At 38.2% G+C, this 17,972-nt stretch overlaps 1 protein-coding gene across 2 annotated transcripts in view; it reads right to left on the bottom strand.

Annotated features, from left to right (window-relative positions):
- The window catches only part of LOC139687950 (leucine-rich repeat neuronal protein 1-like), a 778,766-nt gene that overhangs the window by 562,246 nt on the left and 198,548 nt on the right, over positions 1-17,972 (bottom strand). For both annotated transcript variants that reach the window (XM_071585318.1, XM_071585319.1), the window contains exon 2: positions 373-418. The gene's annotated coding sequence lies outside the window, so the exon portion shown is untranslated. The remainder of the gene's footprint in view (positions 1-372; positions 419-17,972) is intronic.

The raw sequence follows: 17,972 nt of genomic DNA, 5'->3' as shown, positions 1-17,972 counted from the left end.
TAATAAATCATATGTATAAAATTACTTTTGCAAATCAAATCTGCTAAGACGTATATTCCTACCATCAGTTCTCTAATTCTTAAAAATATAGAGATGCGTTAAACTGTAATTTAAATTCTTTTCCAATTCAATTAATATGTAGGTGTTTAGTAGCTAGAATATGATCGAGATATATATTTTTAAAAAGAATAGTGTTCAACTCAGCACCTCCAGTGACATAAAATACTAAAGAGTACCCATAAAACGAGACTAGTAAGTTCAGCTACAATTTTTTTTTCATTTTTCTAATGGAAGGTGACACAACTCTCACTGAGACCTTTGGTCTTGAATATGTAATGTATTTTGATAGTTTTAATTAAAAGAAATATTTACCTCTCCCGTCAGAGAAACGATGATGAAGCGTCACTGCTGGCCTTATCTGTAACAGAGAAGTGAAGATTAATTAGGCGTTAAATTTACAGATCCAAAGAGAATGCATATTACATCACAAACACTCGGTCACCTGCTCATTTACGCTCTCAGATGCATCATTCCCTTTGCAGTAAGCTCACAGATGCCCTATCAAAAGCCAAAGTCACCGAGGAGCAAGCATTATTATATCCGAAAGTGCCAAGCAAACGCATAAGAATAGTCATCGGTAACCCTGCAGTACTATCCATTAAAAGATAATATGGATAGTATTCCAGTGTAATGCAAACGGTCACCGTAAATACAATTGAAGAATATCTTGGTCCCAAAACTCCTCATCCGAATACTGTTTAACCAATCTGTGTTTAGCTTTGTGCGAATGTGTTACCCCATGCTGACAATGAATCTGATCTATTACTTGGTTCCAAGCAAGGAAAGATTACTTTATACCATCTCACATTGTGCTTATAATTACTGCGTCATATATTATAATTTATATTAAAAATTAATGACCTTTAAATGCATATTCAAAACAGCAAATATTCACATAGATGCTTAAAAACTAAACGCTGAACCTTTTTTCTACTGTCTCAGATACCTATTATTCAACGATAAATATTATTTTTCTAGCTTTCATGATCACATATACCATGAGGATAACTACTGTACACGGGCGTTGTATACGATTAATGTGAGCCAATTTTCATGCCCCGAAGTACGGACATTAGGATAACCTAGACTCTAATTTCTTTTGGCTGGTCAATATCACATTATTGGTTCATTCAACAATCATACGGACGATAGAATTATCCTTTGTAATAATTAGTGTTGAAATATCCTGATTTAATTATTTATGTTAAGTTGCTCATATTCTGTTACTTTATTATTAGTTTAAATATTGATTCAAAAAGTTTTGGAAATCAGATAACTGCCTATCACTCATTATGACAGCTATGAATACGAACGGTCGTGTACATCTACTTTTACTTACCTCCAGCAGGTCACTCTCTATTTATCTGCCATTAGCATAAAATCTATCAAGTGTAGCTGATGCACTTGAATCAGCAAAGACAAATAAATAGATAGCAATCTGGCATTGAAAGGCTAAATGATACAAACTTTTCGCAGTTTGAGAAAAAAATGAAATTTTTAGGTCGTGCTGCCTAATTACAATAGATTTATTCCCAGAAGTATAACCCCACTCTGATTTTGCGGTGAAACAGTTTCAATACAATTCTAGAGTTTTTTCACAAACAATTTTGCAGGTAGAAGAAAAAGCCGGATTCGAATGGAATGAACAAAAATAGGACAACTAATAAACTCACGCTATCACCAAAGCTTTCTGAATAACAGACAAATTTAGTCAGGATATAAAAGATACATTAACCCCTAGCCTCCAGGGGAGATATTCCATCTTTTATGGAAGCAGATCCTCAGATTACCCTCCCTCAAAGCAGTCCCTCTCCACCCATGCATGTCAGTCACGTGCACTGGAAATCACTCGTGAAGATAATTCACGAGCTTCAGGTCCCTCGCTTTACTAGTTTTTACAGGCTTTGGGCTTTAGTAGACCACGACAAAGAACAGGGAGGTCGTGAATCTCGTAAAGATTTATCCATTTAAGGGTCAGAAAACGTCGCTTCCGCAACACTCCGTCCGGGGCACCCTTACGGGTCCACCTCCGAAGCTGGTGGCGAGCTCGGGGCGCTTCCTTGGCGTAGAGCGGGACGTAGGGAGTGAGGAGGGGGCAGTAATGGTAAGCGTGGGTAGGAGGAATAGGGGTATAAAGAGAGGAGGTGGTATTTGGGGGAGGACGGGGAGGAGGAAGAATATGGAGGGGGGCCAACGTGGCGTAAGAGTGAGAAAGGAAGAGTTCTGTGGCGGGCCGGCATTTGGTGGTATCCGGCGTGCTGTGGAGAGGTGGCCCGGAGGACCCGGGGCTGGTGAGCGGGGCGCGGGGGGGAAGGCGGGGCGAGGGGATGAAAGGGTGAGTATCGGGGCGAGGTGGGAGGTGAGGGGAAGGGTTGAGTGAACGGACTGGAGGGTTAGGTGGGTGACTATCGAGCTGAAAGTTAAGATGAAAGGGAAGGCGGAGGCAAGAGTGGTGGAGGAGCAGCGTCCTGCGACGACAGGGATATGAGAGACTACAAAGGAGCACTCGCCAGACAAGCCCCGTCCCACCCACTCTTGCCAAAATGTATTTGTTCCGTGATACTTAAAAAAAAAAGACTCTACAGAGTGCCGCCGGCTTTAACGCGCTTTTTAGATCTCCTGAGAATGTGAGCAAAATTTTATCGCGAATTCCGGAGCCAGCAAGGAATTAAGCTCATATAATTCACCACCACTCCCTCACTAACCTAAACTAGTTTGTATTGCTCAAGATATTTTTAACCTATTAATGACTTGGAAGAATATTTTACATTTCCTAAGTAGAAGTATATCTAGTTTCCTAGTATGTAATTACGTACGCCTCTGGGAACATACTGAGAAGCAAATCAATTTTAGAAAATGCGTGTTCCAGGATAAATACATCCTTATCCATTGCCTCTTGGGTGAGAGTAACTCAAATTATTCTGAAGGATTTTTTATCTGCATTAAAACCCCGAAGTATTATATTTATGCTTGCTTTTTAAAATGACTAATGAGAATTTTCCTGGCATGTAAAATTTGAACGCGCTAAATGGGAATGTGGAGGAATATTGAGTGATAAACAAAATTTTAATAGAATTTTTTTTAAGAGGCAGAAAAATAATAAAGCAGCTAAAAACTGTTCGATGAAGGAGGAATGCATACTTAAAAAAACTTCATGGTATGTTCATTACATTTCGCAATAGGAATGTGATTTATCTTGGATGAGGACGGTATGAGTCCAAGAATTTTAAAAAGTATTGACAAGAAGCTACGGTAAATAAAATTGAACAGGATTAGGAAAAATATATCTTCAGTAATACAAATTACATTAATAAAAAGTCAAAGAAGTTCGTGGAAAAATATACAAATAGGACTTTGAACTGATTCACACAATTTTATACAAAGGAAGATGTCATATAGATAATTGAAAATAATAAATAATAATTTCACATTCCGACAAGAAATAAATTAGAATAAAGGACAAGAGATTTATTTCCTGCGCAGCAATTAAAGATTCATACATAGAACATTGAGAAACAAACGATATTTCGGTTCGAATAAGAGCATGGGGGAAACAATAGGCACCTTTTCATATGTCATTGATTTAGTAAAAAGGATTGGAGAAAATTGCCAACAATTTTTTATTTTCATAAATTTCAAGATGGAGTTCAAGACAGAGTTAAAAAAATAGTCGAAAAACGAAACTTGTGCTCCGCATAAGAACAGGCTGAGGGTTTGGCGGTTTATTTGCCACACCGGTCAATGATAGACAGATGAGTTAAATGCTTTGTTGCCCCTTCCGAGAGTGTTTGTTCACTTCAACTTTTAAAAATATAGGGAGAATTTGGGATACATTTTGACAAGAAGCTCATAAAAACTACAATTATTGATGATGAAACGAGAGTAAGGCAGTCAGCCAAGGCAGCAATTGGTGAGAATGCATGTATACCAAAAATAATACATGTACTATGGGAGAAATACTTATAATTCAAAAACTAAAGTAATAGCAAATTTAGATATAACATTGAACATTATACAGGATTTAATATTAAATGAGAAAATACGCAAGAATTCATGCATTATTTGAGCATTCGTAAAATTAGAGTTAGTGATTTGAGGAATAATTATACCAGTTCAAAGAGTATAGATAAATAGAAGGGCATTGACTGCGGTTGCAGTATGCGTTGACATAAAGAATAGAATAATTAAAAATTAAAGAAATAGTGTGTTGCTGTGTGATTCTGAAACCTGGTCTCTGAGATGAGAAGACCAGCGTAGATATGGAAGTTGAAAATATGGCTATGGGGCGTTTGGGAAAATGAATTGGATAGAGAAGAAGTTGAGATAACCTGACACAAGCCAAGGTGGAGGAATTTTTCAGCATTATTTTAAGTAGACAGGAAAAAGAGGCGAAGGAAATAAAAAGAGTTAGTAGAGACTAAAAGGACAATATTAAAATTTTTGAATTGGAGAAACACAGGAATATGAAGACCTTATGAACTATATGATTTCGAGAAAAAACTATTAAGAATTAATTTTTATTTAGGGTATATGGAATTTAGGAGAGACATATGCACTTATGACATCCATTTGAAACGTGAACTAGCTCTCTAGGGTTATTCAAAGCCTCTCTTTAATACTCATGACTCATATCCGAAGCCTGTCTCACTATCATGGCAATGACTGACGCGGAGATAGCGCCGTAATTTTCATTACCATGCGCTGCCGACTGAAGTACTATTAATTACTGGCTCATCTATCTCAATCCTTATTGTCCCTTCATAATCTCATGAAATTACATTTTTTTAGCAGTTGGTCCTTAGCTTAGCGGTTGGTCAAATGACTATTACCATATCATTTTACCTCTCACTTAAGTCTCACCAGCATACTATATCTTTTTCTTTCCCCATTGGTTAGAGCACTAAATTAAGTGAATTATTGAATCAAATGAATTCTAAGGCTTCTGCGACGTCTATTTGATAAAGAATCCATGCTGCTTCCAGGAATTACCATCGCGTAGGTGGATTGTTAGACAACTGCTTGGGCCCCAATCCTGGAGGTGTCTTCACGTCGAACTGACTTCGACCATAAGGCGCCTCCAGGACTGGGGATGAAAACGTAGTCTAACAATCAACCTGCGCGACGGTAATTCCCGGAAGCAGCGTGGATCCTATTGAATGAAATTTTGTGTGCGTAGAAAAACTTACGTTTATATGCATTAACTTAATCAAATCAACTTACTTCCAAATAGATAATCTGTTCACCTAACAAATTTTGCTGAAACATATACTCTGGTCCATGTTCCTCTATTTAGAGCAAATAGTTTGAAAAATGGATATCAGAAGATACTGAAACATTTTAATTTTAAAAAAATTTGAATATTTAAAAGATCAGCATTATCATAGCTATGCGTAAGAATATCTTCCTAATAATGGAACTGTTGCATTAGAATGCTTAAAAATTATTTATTTGCTTTAGTATCCCCTTAACAAATAAGAATTCATGGAGAATTCAACACTAAGGAGTTCAATAGAGAAGAACATGTGGTGGATGGGCGTTCAGGAAAATTGCTGCCGCAAACTTCAAACTCGTGATATCATTGCCAGCATTAGTGTAGATAGTCATTACTAGGTGCTCCACCAAGAAATATCTTGGCATGCTCCGCTACTAGAATAGGGGGAATATTGAAGTGAGGATGGGTGGGTGTGTGCATTGAGAAGGGAGCGCGTAGGAAGGGGGAAGACTTGTGAAAATAAAGGGTGGGTGAGGGCAAGGCAAAAGGGGGTGTGAGGGTACCTTACGTGGGTGGGCGCTCTTGAGGTGAAAGTTTTCCGCGTGAGGTGTAGTGAGAGAGGAGGAGATGCCGTGGAGAGAGCGAGGGAAGACGGGAGGGACCCCTAAAGGGTCTGCGAAAGCTGCGTAGTCGGCGGTGGTATAAGATCAAGGGGCAGGAAAATAAGGGGCTGGGGCCCAGGGAGCAGATGTTGGAGATTCCTTATTGGAGAAGCGAAGGAAGTGGAAGGAGAGGGTCCGATGGCACGGGGCGTGGTGGCAAGGTAAATGGAGGGCCGAAGGGGAATTAGGGAGCAAGGGCCGGCGGACGGAGTAGGCGGGGGAGCGGGAAAGAGGGCGGGGAGGCGATTAAGAGGAATGAGAAAAGGGTGCACGTAGTGGAGAGGATAAAGGGGAAACATTGACGAAGGATTAAGGGTGATGGCAAGGGATAGACGAAGAGGGAAAACGATAGAAAATACGAGAGATGAATAGAAGTAGATGAGGAATAATTGTTTAGGACAATCGAAGCTCTGAAAAACTCCAGGAGATAATTCCAAATTGGACTAGATGCAATAATCTCAATAACCGTAATATTCAAATAAGTTAGTCTATTAACTGATTGAGAAAAAATTATTACTGAATTGAAATAATAATATGAAATAATTCTTAATTGCATTTTTAATTGGAATTCTCCATATTCAGCTTTTAACTATGCCACATTTTTATACATATTTTACAGTCAAATTATAGATAAATTTTTAGGCATGTTTATATTCGTGGATAAAAAGTTTAAACAATTGAATAATTTCTCAAATTTCCGTGAGAAATTTGACTATAATATTGTGTTTATTTTTCAGGAACTATTTATTCTATGAATCACCGATTATTTGAATAAAAAACTTGAGGCATTTGACGCTATATTGCAATAGATCAAGTTATTATTTCAATTATTTAACGAGAATTTTGTAAAGAGTTTAAGATAATTTTAGGATTCCTTAAGTGTATTAAATATATCATAAAGGACCAAGTCAAAAGATTTATACATTAAGCTCCTGGAGTCACAAGGATCATTGTATCACGACTTTTACATGCCAATACATCATTGCACATCGCCCTGCATTGCAGAATCAATACATCATATCATAATGCTTGTGAAACAAATATTAAAGGCTTCACTCTCCCGGAACCTCCAACTATTTCAACATTTTGATACTTCATTATGTATAGGTTTTAAAACCGTTCTTTTCAGCATTTTTCAGAGGGGCTATACTAATGTATATTCTGTAACTGCTAGCTTTGTCAAATTCCATTGAATGTGCCGTAATAAAATTTGGTATACGAGCCTGCCTTAATATGCTTTATGCTTAATATGTATATGCCTTAATTTGCTTGGAGATTATGTTGAGAAGTAGTTTAAAGTATCCTCTTTCAAATGAAATTTTTTATGTTTGTTAATATTTACTTTTGTCTTTATTTCACGAACGGGTACTACTTTCCGGATGACCCTCGTATATTATTCAAAAATGTATTAGAGAATTTCTTAATTGTGGGAATAGTATTTTTTATGTAATTCACATAAAAAAGTTGGCCTACCCTAAATTATACATATTCAACATAGTTAATAATTGGTTACATGAAATATTTTTTTTATTTTCCCTTAAATGACTAAAAGCTGACTGAGTAAAGAGAAAATATAGAATTAAAGTAAAAGAAGGCATCTAAACATCTGCTATAACTGAATGATAATTCATAAGCTTAGAAAATGGCCTTGATTTCTACTTGGTGGGCCAAGGCTCAACTTTAAGAATTACTAATTAAGATTTTCTGGCTGGACCTAATCAAACCCTAATGTCATCAATTTCATCTGAGCTCAGCAAGAAAGTTTCTTTGGCATTTTTTCTTCTTAATAAATGCAAAAAAAATTATGAAGAAACCACAGATTTTGACCTCGGAGGAATCACGTCTGCTCTTGAGTTGGGAAGTGAAATTCGAACAAATAACTCCCATTCATTCGTGTCACGGATAAAAATCAGCGCCGCCTTTTTATTAGTCTCTTTTGTAACAGCTAAAACCTCAATTTGTCGATCTCCGTGATTTCGTTCCTCGCACTCCCTCCTCCACATGACCACCTTCACCAGGAGGCTTCCTCGCGCCGTGACACCACCCACCCTGCCTCGTCGCACCCACACCAACCTCCCAATCATCTCCGCCAATTATCCGTCGATCTTTCTCTCTTTTCCTCCCACGCCGGTTGCCGCTCCTCATTTTTTTTCCCAGCCCCCTATACTCCCCAATCACGCCCTCTATCCTTGCTCAAATTTTTACTTCTTCCTTGGGTCTTTGACGGCCCCACCCTCTCGTCTTCTCAAAACCTCTCGTCTCCACTTGGCCAGTGTTTTGCCTTGTGTGCAGACTTCTATCTCGTCACATTTATCAGCTCTTTCAACTTTCCTCCTTCTTTCTTTCAACCTTTCATTCCCATGCCATCCTAACGCAAACTTACATGTACACAATATTCGGCGTGGATATTTATAAAGTATCAAACTTTACACACCCGCTTAGTCCAAGAGATGGCTACGCGGCATTCATCGGTGGTTTATATATATATATATATATATATATATATATATATATATATATATATATATATATATATATATATATATATATATATATATATATATATATATATATATATATATACATATACATATATACATATATACGAGTATATTTTTATTTCCCCGAGTATCTAAAACTTACTCAGTAACTATGTGTTACTCCATGTCATAATGATTTATTGAAATATAACCTTTAGATCAGAAAACTAAAAAATGAACAAGACTAGGATTCCAAACAAACACTACATTTTCATTCTTCCCTACCCTACCTACCGTAAAAGGTACGTATAAGCAGAGAGATAATCACGATGGAAATTTTCACCTGAAGAAAATAATCATCCCTTTAAAACTGGATGGTTCCGTTTTTCATTCTATTGTCAATTTTGATTATCAATTATTGGGTTGAACTATTGGATCTTCTGTCACTGGGTACTACTACGCTAGAAGTATTAAACGATCGAGAACAGTTGAGTACAGTATGATTAAGTAGATTAGACGCTGCTGGTAGTACTGAATGAAAAAAGAGGACATTTCGGAAATTTCGAATATTCCACCGTGTTACTTAAGTGTATATTTTTTCTGGAGAGTATGAGTTGATATAAAGTTCACACCGACCAGCCTCTAAAAAATCAGGTGAATTTAGATTTCCGGTTTCTTTCCACAATCTTTTCTTGATATGAACGTTGTTCTAACTTTGGCCCTATCCAAAATATTCTTCGCAAATTCTACAGTATCACCGCTTATCGCAATAAATATCACTACAATGACTGAAAATGTAGAAAACAAATGAGGAGCCAGTGCACTCTCTCCCATTTCCCCTTCCATTTTCAATATCTTCTTCCATGGTGAACTTCTCACTCCTTCCTCATTATCATGTGCATTTTGAATACTAGGCTGCTCTTCTTCCCTGTACCCTAAATCTCACTTTATTTTTTCAAACATTTTCACCACTTTCTTCTTTCACCCATATACTTCGGCCTTTAAACCTCCTAGCGTTCCCTTCTGGTTGCATATCTACATATTTAGAAAGGCAGGAATTACTTGTGAGGAAAACTTTACGGCTTCTATCTTCATTTTCCCTCCAATGCAAATTGTTTAATTTTCTTAATGTCTTTTTTTTGCTTTTTATATAGTTTAATCAAATCAAACTTTGTGATTTTTTAAAGTTATTTCCGGGTGAAAAATATTCTCTCTCGGGAAGTTTCAATTTTTCACCAAGTCAAATACGACTCCTAAGGTCGTGTATTTTAATAAAGGCTAATATGTGCCTATAATTATGTGAGTACGTAACCCAAAATATACTGAATACGATACGGTTTGACTTATTTGAGATTTATCTGTGTAAACTCACCAATTGATACACAATTTTCTAGTGCTCGATTTATTAATTTAAGTAAATAACAACCTGTAATAGTTACTAGGCAACAATTTCTGTTTACTAAAACATTGAGAGATAAGCGAATAGTGGTATAAGAGAAGAAATTGACGCTATACCTAAAATATGTGAATTCCACGTCATTTACAGCTCAGTGTTTTGTAAAATTAAACGTCACCTATCGAAACTGACCGTTAGTTTGATTTGTGTGATGACGCGATGGCTTTAAGTGTCCGTATAAATTAGGAACCTTCGTTAAGCATTTAAAAATAATAATTAATTTGCCACGGTTTCCTTCTTAAAACTTCATTATATTTCATTTGACAACTTTCAAAATTACCAAAGGCAATAAATCTAACTCGACGCAAATACACAAAAATATTTCCTGGTTTGTCATCGCAGGCCACTGGACCGCTTTCCCAGACGTTTTCAATGGATTCCCATGCAAAACCCCACGTTCCCAATCCTTGGGACGCATTAAGGCACTCGACGGAAGCTTTACCCTGTTCACCGGGAGGGTATCACCCCTCCCCCTTTTCATACATTCACTACTCCTCTGCCCCATCCCTCTTCTCCACCGAACAACCCCTTCAATCCTAGCTCCTGAACAAACACCCATTACAAATCCCCTTAAAGCCAATGGCCTACAACCTGGTTTAACTCGATCCATTACTGTCCCAACTTGCGTGGGTGGGAGGGAAGGGGCTGAGAGATGTGCGGCAGTGGAAGGGAAAGGAAATTTCTTCGTACCAAAAACCCGCCCTTCACCACCCGGCCCCTCCACAACACTACGTCCCACCACCCTTCCTTCCCTCTCTTGCTCCCCGCTGCCCGAGGAACACAAGGCGCGGAAGCGGAGAAATGGGACACGTGCGTAGTCCAATTTCATTGTTGGTCGTCATGGTTGTGGGAGGTGGGGGATTGAACTTCAGGGAGGGGAGGATGAAAGACGGTAGGGACCGAAGGATGTGCGGTAGGACGGGACGGAGGGGAAGCTTTATGATCGGAGGGCGGAGAAGGCTTGGTGTCTTCGGTGGGTCTGTTGGGTAGGACGTCGGTGGCAGAAGGATACCGGGAAGGCGATGTCAGGGAAGGGAGGGAATAAGGACGGTGATGGAGTCGAGGTTTTGAGCGAGCACAGCTCTGGATGTAAAGAGAGAATGATCGGGAGTCCTCCTTAGCAACCGGTAAGGAGAGGGAAAGGGATGAGCAGGGGCCTGTTGGGTGAAAGCTAAGGGGGTGAGAATGGGCGGCTGGGAAGGGGCTGCATGAACGGAAGGGAATTGAGAGGATCGAGAGAAATGTTTGGGGGATTAGGGGCGTTGATGTGCCACGGGAGAGGGAGGAGAGGGTGCGAGAGAAAGGATGTAGGAGCAGTCGAGGGATTCGATTTGATCCGATCTGATCAAAGGAATATCGGCAGCTTACGTCATTAGTGGCTCTAAGGACATAAAATTAAAATCCTGCCGATTTCGAATCAATAGAATTCACTCATGAAAACCTAAAATAAGTATTAATGCAAGTAAGCGTACTTTTCACGCTGTTATGTCTTAAGATTTGGATGTAAGATCGTTTATCAGGAGGTAATTTGCGTTTTAAAATAAAATGTGAACCAAGGGACAAAACTAAGTTTTATAACATACTGTACATGGTAAAGAAACGATCTTATACCATTTTTCTACATAGCTGTCAATCAAACTGAGGCATTTATTTCAAGGATACACAAACTTTTCAATTCCATCTCTGAAGAAATCTACCACCTTACATTTTAACCAATTGGTTACACTAGCATGAAATCCTGCGTCACTATCAAAGCGCTGTCTTGCAAGCCCCTTCTAGCGAGAGATCCATAATGGAAAATCGGCGATTTTCACGAGTTAATTCGTTGATTTCACCGACAGTTCCTCAGTCAAAAGGCTAGGCTACGAGTCCTCGTCGTGAACATTGATGCGGCCAAATTTAAACTGAATGTACCGCTGCCTCATCCCGCTTTCATTCATCGTTCTGTCTCCGTACCCTTTACAAAGTTGCCTACGAAATTTAGTTGGCTTGTGTCTTTTGCCAGTAATGACTCAATCACAGATTTCGCGGGATTTAGTATTGTAGAGAAAATTTAAACATCTCGCAGTGAGCAAAGTAGAAAAAAGTCTACTCACTACCACAACAGAATGCGTACTTCTTGTAGGGGTGTTTAGACATCAAGATGGTTGCTCTAGTCTTACCCACCGCATTGCTAGGCCGATACGTAAGTTGCTTTCTGGCCAGCCCTCATAAATGCCAATTTCCGCCAATCATAATTAAAAGTTTACTTTGTCACGTAAATATTTCCAGTGTTGATTATTTTGCAATAATATTATGAGACATGTGGTGATTAATGATAAAAGTTAGGCAGAATGACAGTTAACGAATTTCACCACTTGATGGATAAATAATGGCTTGAGATAACAATTATGAGCACTTTTCATAGAATCATAGAAGTGGCGTCAATTACAGACATCTAAATTGCAAGCAAATTTTTACTTGCTTGGTAGATGAGTACGTATTATGGGATATGAAGTTTTGAAGTAGGGCTTTAGGCCCTCTGGTTGCTGAGTCAGATAGAGATACAGGTCAAAGTGATCTGAGAGGAGGTTGAAGGGTATTGATAAGGGTCAGGAGGACCCTGAAGGGTTTGCTACCTTAGAAATACCCTCAACAGAGGCTTTGAGATTCCAACGAGGTTAAAATCTCCGGAGCCAGAATTAACCGGGAGTGATCTTTTTAGGGGAATGAATTTGTTTGGTCTTGAATTTAGTCATTCAACGGATTTTAACTCCTTAGGCATATTCTATGACCGCTAAATTCAGTCTTGCGTGAATTGGTGTAACGTATTCATTAATTATATCAAATTCTTTTCGATCGTGTTGAATGCCAGTTTTTAAAGAGTCTGGAACATTGAAGTTATTACGTAGATGGAATTAATCATAAAATAAGATGGTAAATAAGACGAATAAAATACGGCTTATAGAGAAAATATTACCATGATAACCGCAGATTTTTCTTGGATCATATTCCTTCACAGGTCTTTTAAATTTAAATAGACATATTTTTCCATCATTCCATACACTCTAAATGACCAAAAGGCAAAATCTATTCAATATTTTGGTCAGAGCATTTCCGTAAATTTCCAATGGTATATAAATAAAACGAAAAATTAGGCATAATAAGTTAGACTACGTACCCTCGTCTATTGCCATAGACTTCCGTGAACACAGATTAAAAAGAGTGATGAAGTATTTTCGATTATTTACTTAGATGAGAAAATTCATGTTTTGAAAGAAGCAAACTTTAATACGAGCCATTTTTTACAGAATTTTATATAAGCAGTCAAGTTCTTAGTCATGATAATTTCTTATAAATATAATCCAATTCAAATAGTTCCTTCACTCGCATTAGAGTCATTCAAAGCTAAATGCTTACATGTAACAAAGAATTTCATTCTCATCGGGCGAACAAAAATCTATGCAAAGAAAACATCGCAACTATCCGTTTTCATTTCAATGTAAGTACGTAAAATGTAAACATTTGCCGACCAGCTTAGGTACGTGGGAACGCACCCACCTGATTACTCACATCAGTTTCGTAAATTGTCAAGTTTTATTGTAGACATAGAGTTACGTAAACGCCGGCGGCTTGGATCCTTTGATAGTCATGACAAACCAAGGGTCGCTCGTCCGGATTCTAGTAACTCTTACGCTCCACGGGAGATGTTTGAAGAAAAATAAATAAGCAAATACTGAAGTCACATTTTTCTTCAGAATTTTAAAGCAAAATGTTTCCTAATATCATATGAGTAAACGCTGTATGTAAAATAGTGCAGAAAAAATAAATTCTAAATGCATGAAACCAAATATCAGTTTGTAATTTTAACATCATATATATTTGAAAAAATTAAATATTATAGAATGTATTATAAAAGTATATATTGTAAATACATTAATAATTATGTTACAATTTACCGTTAGTTGTGAAACTCGTGTAGCTATTGCAGGATGCCTTTTAATATTGAATATATCAATTTTATAACTGCAACTCGTAATTATAGAATAATGAAGCGATGCTCTGCATTTCAAAAACAATTATCCTTTTCCGAGTTTAACTTCAATCACAAATAATAAAAACTTTTTTCAGACTAATATTCAAACTATATCGTAATTAAAAGGCTCAAAAATTTCAGGGAATATACTTGTACTTGAAATAACAAAATACATTGGTCTTAATAAAATAAGAGCTTTAAATTTAGCCTATTCATCCGATACTTTAATGAATAAATTCCAAATGACTTCCAACCTCTCTCTGTCAATGGAATACATAAAAATATGTTTCCCTCGCAATAAAACGTGATTTTTTTGAACAGTAAAGGCAATATAGCAAAAATCTAAAAATAAAAAAATTACCGTTTTCCTCGAAAAATTGTATTTTAAAAAAGAGAAGTTGGCCAAACTGTCCGAATTTAAAAAAAATAATTCCTTTTAGAGGATTAGCATTTTAACTTATCGTATGGTCAAACAAAATTATACATAAAAAATTTATTAGTATTGCATAACTAATGTAGAGTTTTGGAGAAAACACATTTTTAGTCTTTATAGAGGTCACCATCCTTAACAACCAATTTTTACTGATGTACTTGACCTTTTCCATTTATCACAAGATATTTTTCTCGCAAAATATTTCAATGGAAAAACAAAACTAAATAAAGGTAGGGAGCTGATTTTAGTAGAGTTTTGTCAATGAGAACTTAAAAAGGACCATGTATCATTTCGAAAAAGAAAAAAGGTTCAAAGGTACAGAGTATAATAAAAACCTTTCTCTTCCCGAGCAATTGTACCCATAGATGTCATTTGAAACATTTTGAAAAATAATTGGACATAATTATTCCGGAGCACCTTTTTCAATAGACACTCCAATGCTATGCGAAGCGAATTAAGTAAGAAAGAAAAAGAAGTGAGGTTAAAGGGGAGCGGAAAATGGCAAAGTGTTAAGAGGAGATGCGCAACTGAGCGGAACCAGAAAATATAGCAGTGAATCTGTTAAGCATGGAGGGGTTCTCAAACTGGAGTAAAATTTTCTTTGTGAATGAAAGCTTTACACTCGCATTTGAATTTTATAATTATAATAAACCTTACGTCAAATAAAAAGCAATCCTTGGTACAGCTCGCCACAGAAGAACTCATTAGCTTTCTGTAATTCACTAAGACAAATAGGAGGACGAAGTAGAGATTCAATTTTTTCAGAACAGTAAACCTTGGTTCAATTTGAACCTTTATTAGCATTTTATAAGTTTCCATTGCCGGAATAAGCACCTGTTTTCAGAAATTCACTGAACTTTCATACACATCATTTTATAATTATCAATTAAACTTTAAATTATATTTTTCATCAGCATTGACTTCTTTAAAAATTAACGAAATTCTTTACAAGTGCTCTAATATTACCACTTGAATGTGTCCTTTTAGCTCTTTGGCATTTAAAATTGATAACTTCATCTACCATTGCACTAACATTGCTTTTACATGATTGTGAAATGAGACAATTATTCATTCAGCAAATAATGGATTATTTCCCTGTTTACATATAGTTTTTGACACTTCACTCTAAAGGACTTCCTTCAAAACAAACCAAACGGACTAACACCTCCCGACATGTAGAATACTAAAGTAGTCATATTATTTCAACTAACCACAACGGGAGAAAATGATCCGTGAAGAAATTTGTACGTACACAATATGTTGTAGAGAGTAAGTAAGGAGAGTAACTTAGTACATAAACATGAGTCTAAAGTAATACAAACCAGAAGCTTGCTAGGAAAGTAGGGCGATAAACTAGAGTATCACAGAAAGCGATTTTGTTAGATAATGAAGCTGAGGTAACAAGAATTACAGAGTCCGTACAATAAGTATCGTGACTGGTTCGCTGTAGCCGCAGCGGAGCGGTGGATAGGGGTCCAAATGGTTGGCTCGGTAGAGAAGTCCGTCCTCCACCACTCAGGTGCACTTTAGTTCAGTCGCCTCCGGGCATGCGTTGAGACAGTAGTTGGATTTTTGTGACGTGTGTGTTTGTGGTGCCATCGCGCCAGCATGGAGCGCACGATCGAGCAACGCTACGCTGTGAAGTTTTGCGGTAAACTCGGGATATCCGCGTCGGACACCCTTGAACTGTTTAAACAGGCTTATGGGAATGATGCCTTAAGCCGCACAAGAGTTTTTGAGTTGCACAAAATGTTTAAGGAAGGCCGGAAGCTCATCGAAGACGAGCACCGCGGTGGACACACCGACGACCACTCGAACCGATACTCAGGTGGCCATAGCGAAAAAGTTTTGGATTCTTGACAGGAGTTTAATCATCGCCCTTATCAGTGAGGAGATCGGCCTTTCAGTCAGAACCGTCGACACCATTGTAACAAAGGATCTTGCGATGAGGAAAGTGTGCGCAAAGATGGAGACGAAAGTCTTGAGCGAGGAACAAAAACTGTCGCAGGTGGGAATTGCTTGCAAAATTTTGGACTGCGTCCAGGAAGATGAAGATTTTATCGACAGCGTTATTACCTCCAAGGATAGTTAAAAGGAGCTCAAAGGATATCGGTTCGACTCCATCGAGGTGGTTCAAGCGGCGACGAGAAAAGCTCTCAACAGTATTCCGGAAACCTACTTCCAGTGGGCTTTTGATGAGTGGCAGACGCGCCGAACTAAGAGTGTATTTATGCAGAAGGAAAGTATTTTGAAGATTATTAAGTAATTATAATGATAGCTGCAATACATTTTGATTTTTTGAGCCAGTCCCGATACTTATTGTACGGACCCTGTAAGACCCAATTCCCGGCGGTTAACTACATGAGTTGAAGACAGATCTGAGTCCAGTCCCTTGCCATATCTAGTGCTGCAATTACCAATCGGATGAAAAGGGTGTAGCAGGATTTCCCGTCGAACGAAATGGGAATATGAATAGGGGATAGATGTGGATTACGTACAAAGTGGGAAGAATGGGAATGGACACGTGTATCGCACTAATCAGTCTGCAGGGATAGTCAAAGGGATTGCCCTGAGATCAATGGGTCAGGATGTGAATAAGGCGGGGAGAGTAAAGAAAGAGGTTCAGGGGAGGGACGAGGTAGAGGAGAAAAATCGGTTTGTCAACGGACACCTAGCTAAAGCACATAGAGATAGCCTACATGTTACCACTAGCTTTAAGCCATGTGAATGGTATCAACGACGAAGGGCTGAGTCGAGGTATAAGAGAAAAAGCGGATTGTTAACGGAGGCATAGCTAAAGCACATAGTGATAGCCTAGGTGGCTCACTCGCCTAAAACCATGTGAATGGTATTACCGAAATCTTGATGATGCTACGACATGATGCACACCGATTGGTCGAATAGGTGGGCACGTTTAATCCTCAAGAACCAAGGTATGCGTCGCCGCCCTATAGTATGAATATTGTCTTTTCCATCGTGCGGGATGTGGATAACAGAAGGATCCTTTCGGAGGAGAGAGAGAGAGAGAGAGAGAGATTAAATTTTGATCGCCTCGAGGCATTGATCTCCCGATTTCGCCTCGGGACAGAGAGAAAGAGATGGAGGAGGGGGAGGGTTGTTGGGAGGGAAGGAGGAAAGAGAGGCATCTACGGAAGGAGAAAAGAGGGAGGAGAGAGGGGAGGGAGGTGCCGTACGATAACAATCCCTTTAGCCGCTGTGGAGATGTTGGTGGTACTTCGTCGCTTGCTGCTTGGATGGTCGCGGCCGACGCCAAGCATGAGAGGTGATGAGAGAGCGAGAATGATACGTTATTAAAGGGGACCCAGCTGGCTGGCGGATTTACAAATATAATACCATGGAACATTTTAGAAAACACTCCTCCATGCCACCCTCTCACTACGATCATAAATTTTTCCGATGCGAAGATCTTGGCTTGACAATCTATAGGATTCATTGTTTTTTAAAGGAATATACACGTAATCGCCTTCATCTGAGGGGTGCTTTTATGTATACGCTATTAAGCTTCAAAAAGTAATGCAACTCTACTGGTACAGTAAGCCTTATGGGTCATTAAGTGGAAAAATAACTATGTTTTCACTTCCAGCAAGGCATTAAATAGGAATGATGATTCGATATGGCTTAAGTTAAAGAACG

The sequence above is a fragment of the Hetaerina americana genome, unplaced genomic scaffold (assembly GCF_022747635.1).
Source record: "Hetaerina americana unplaced genomic scaffold, ioHetAmer1.1.p SCAF_2, whole genome shotgun sequence".
Classification (NCBI taxonomy): domain Eukaryota; kingdom Metazoa; phylum Arthropoda; class Insecta; order Odonata; family Calopterygidae; genus Hetaerina; species Hetaerina americana.
This window is presented reverse-complemented; position numbering and strand designations above follow the sequence as displayed.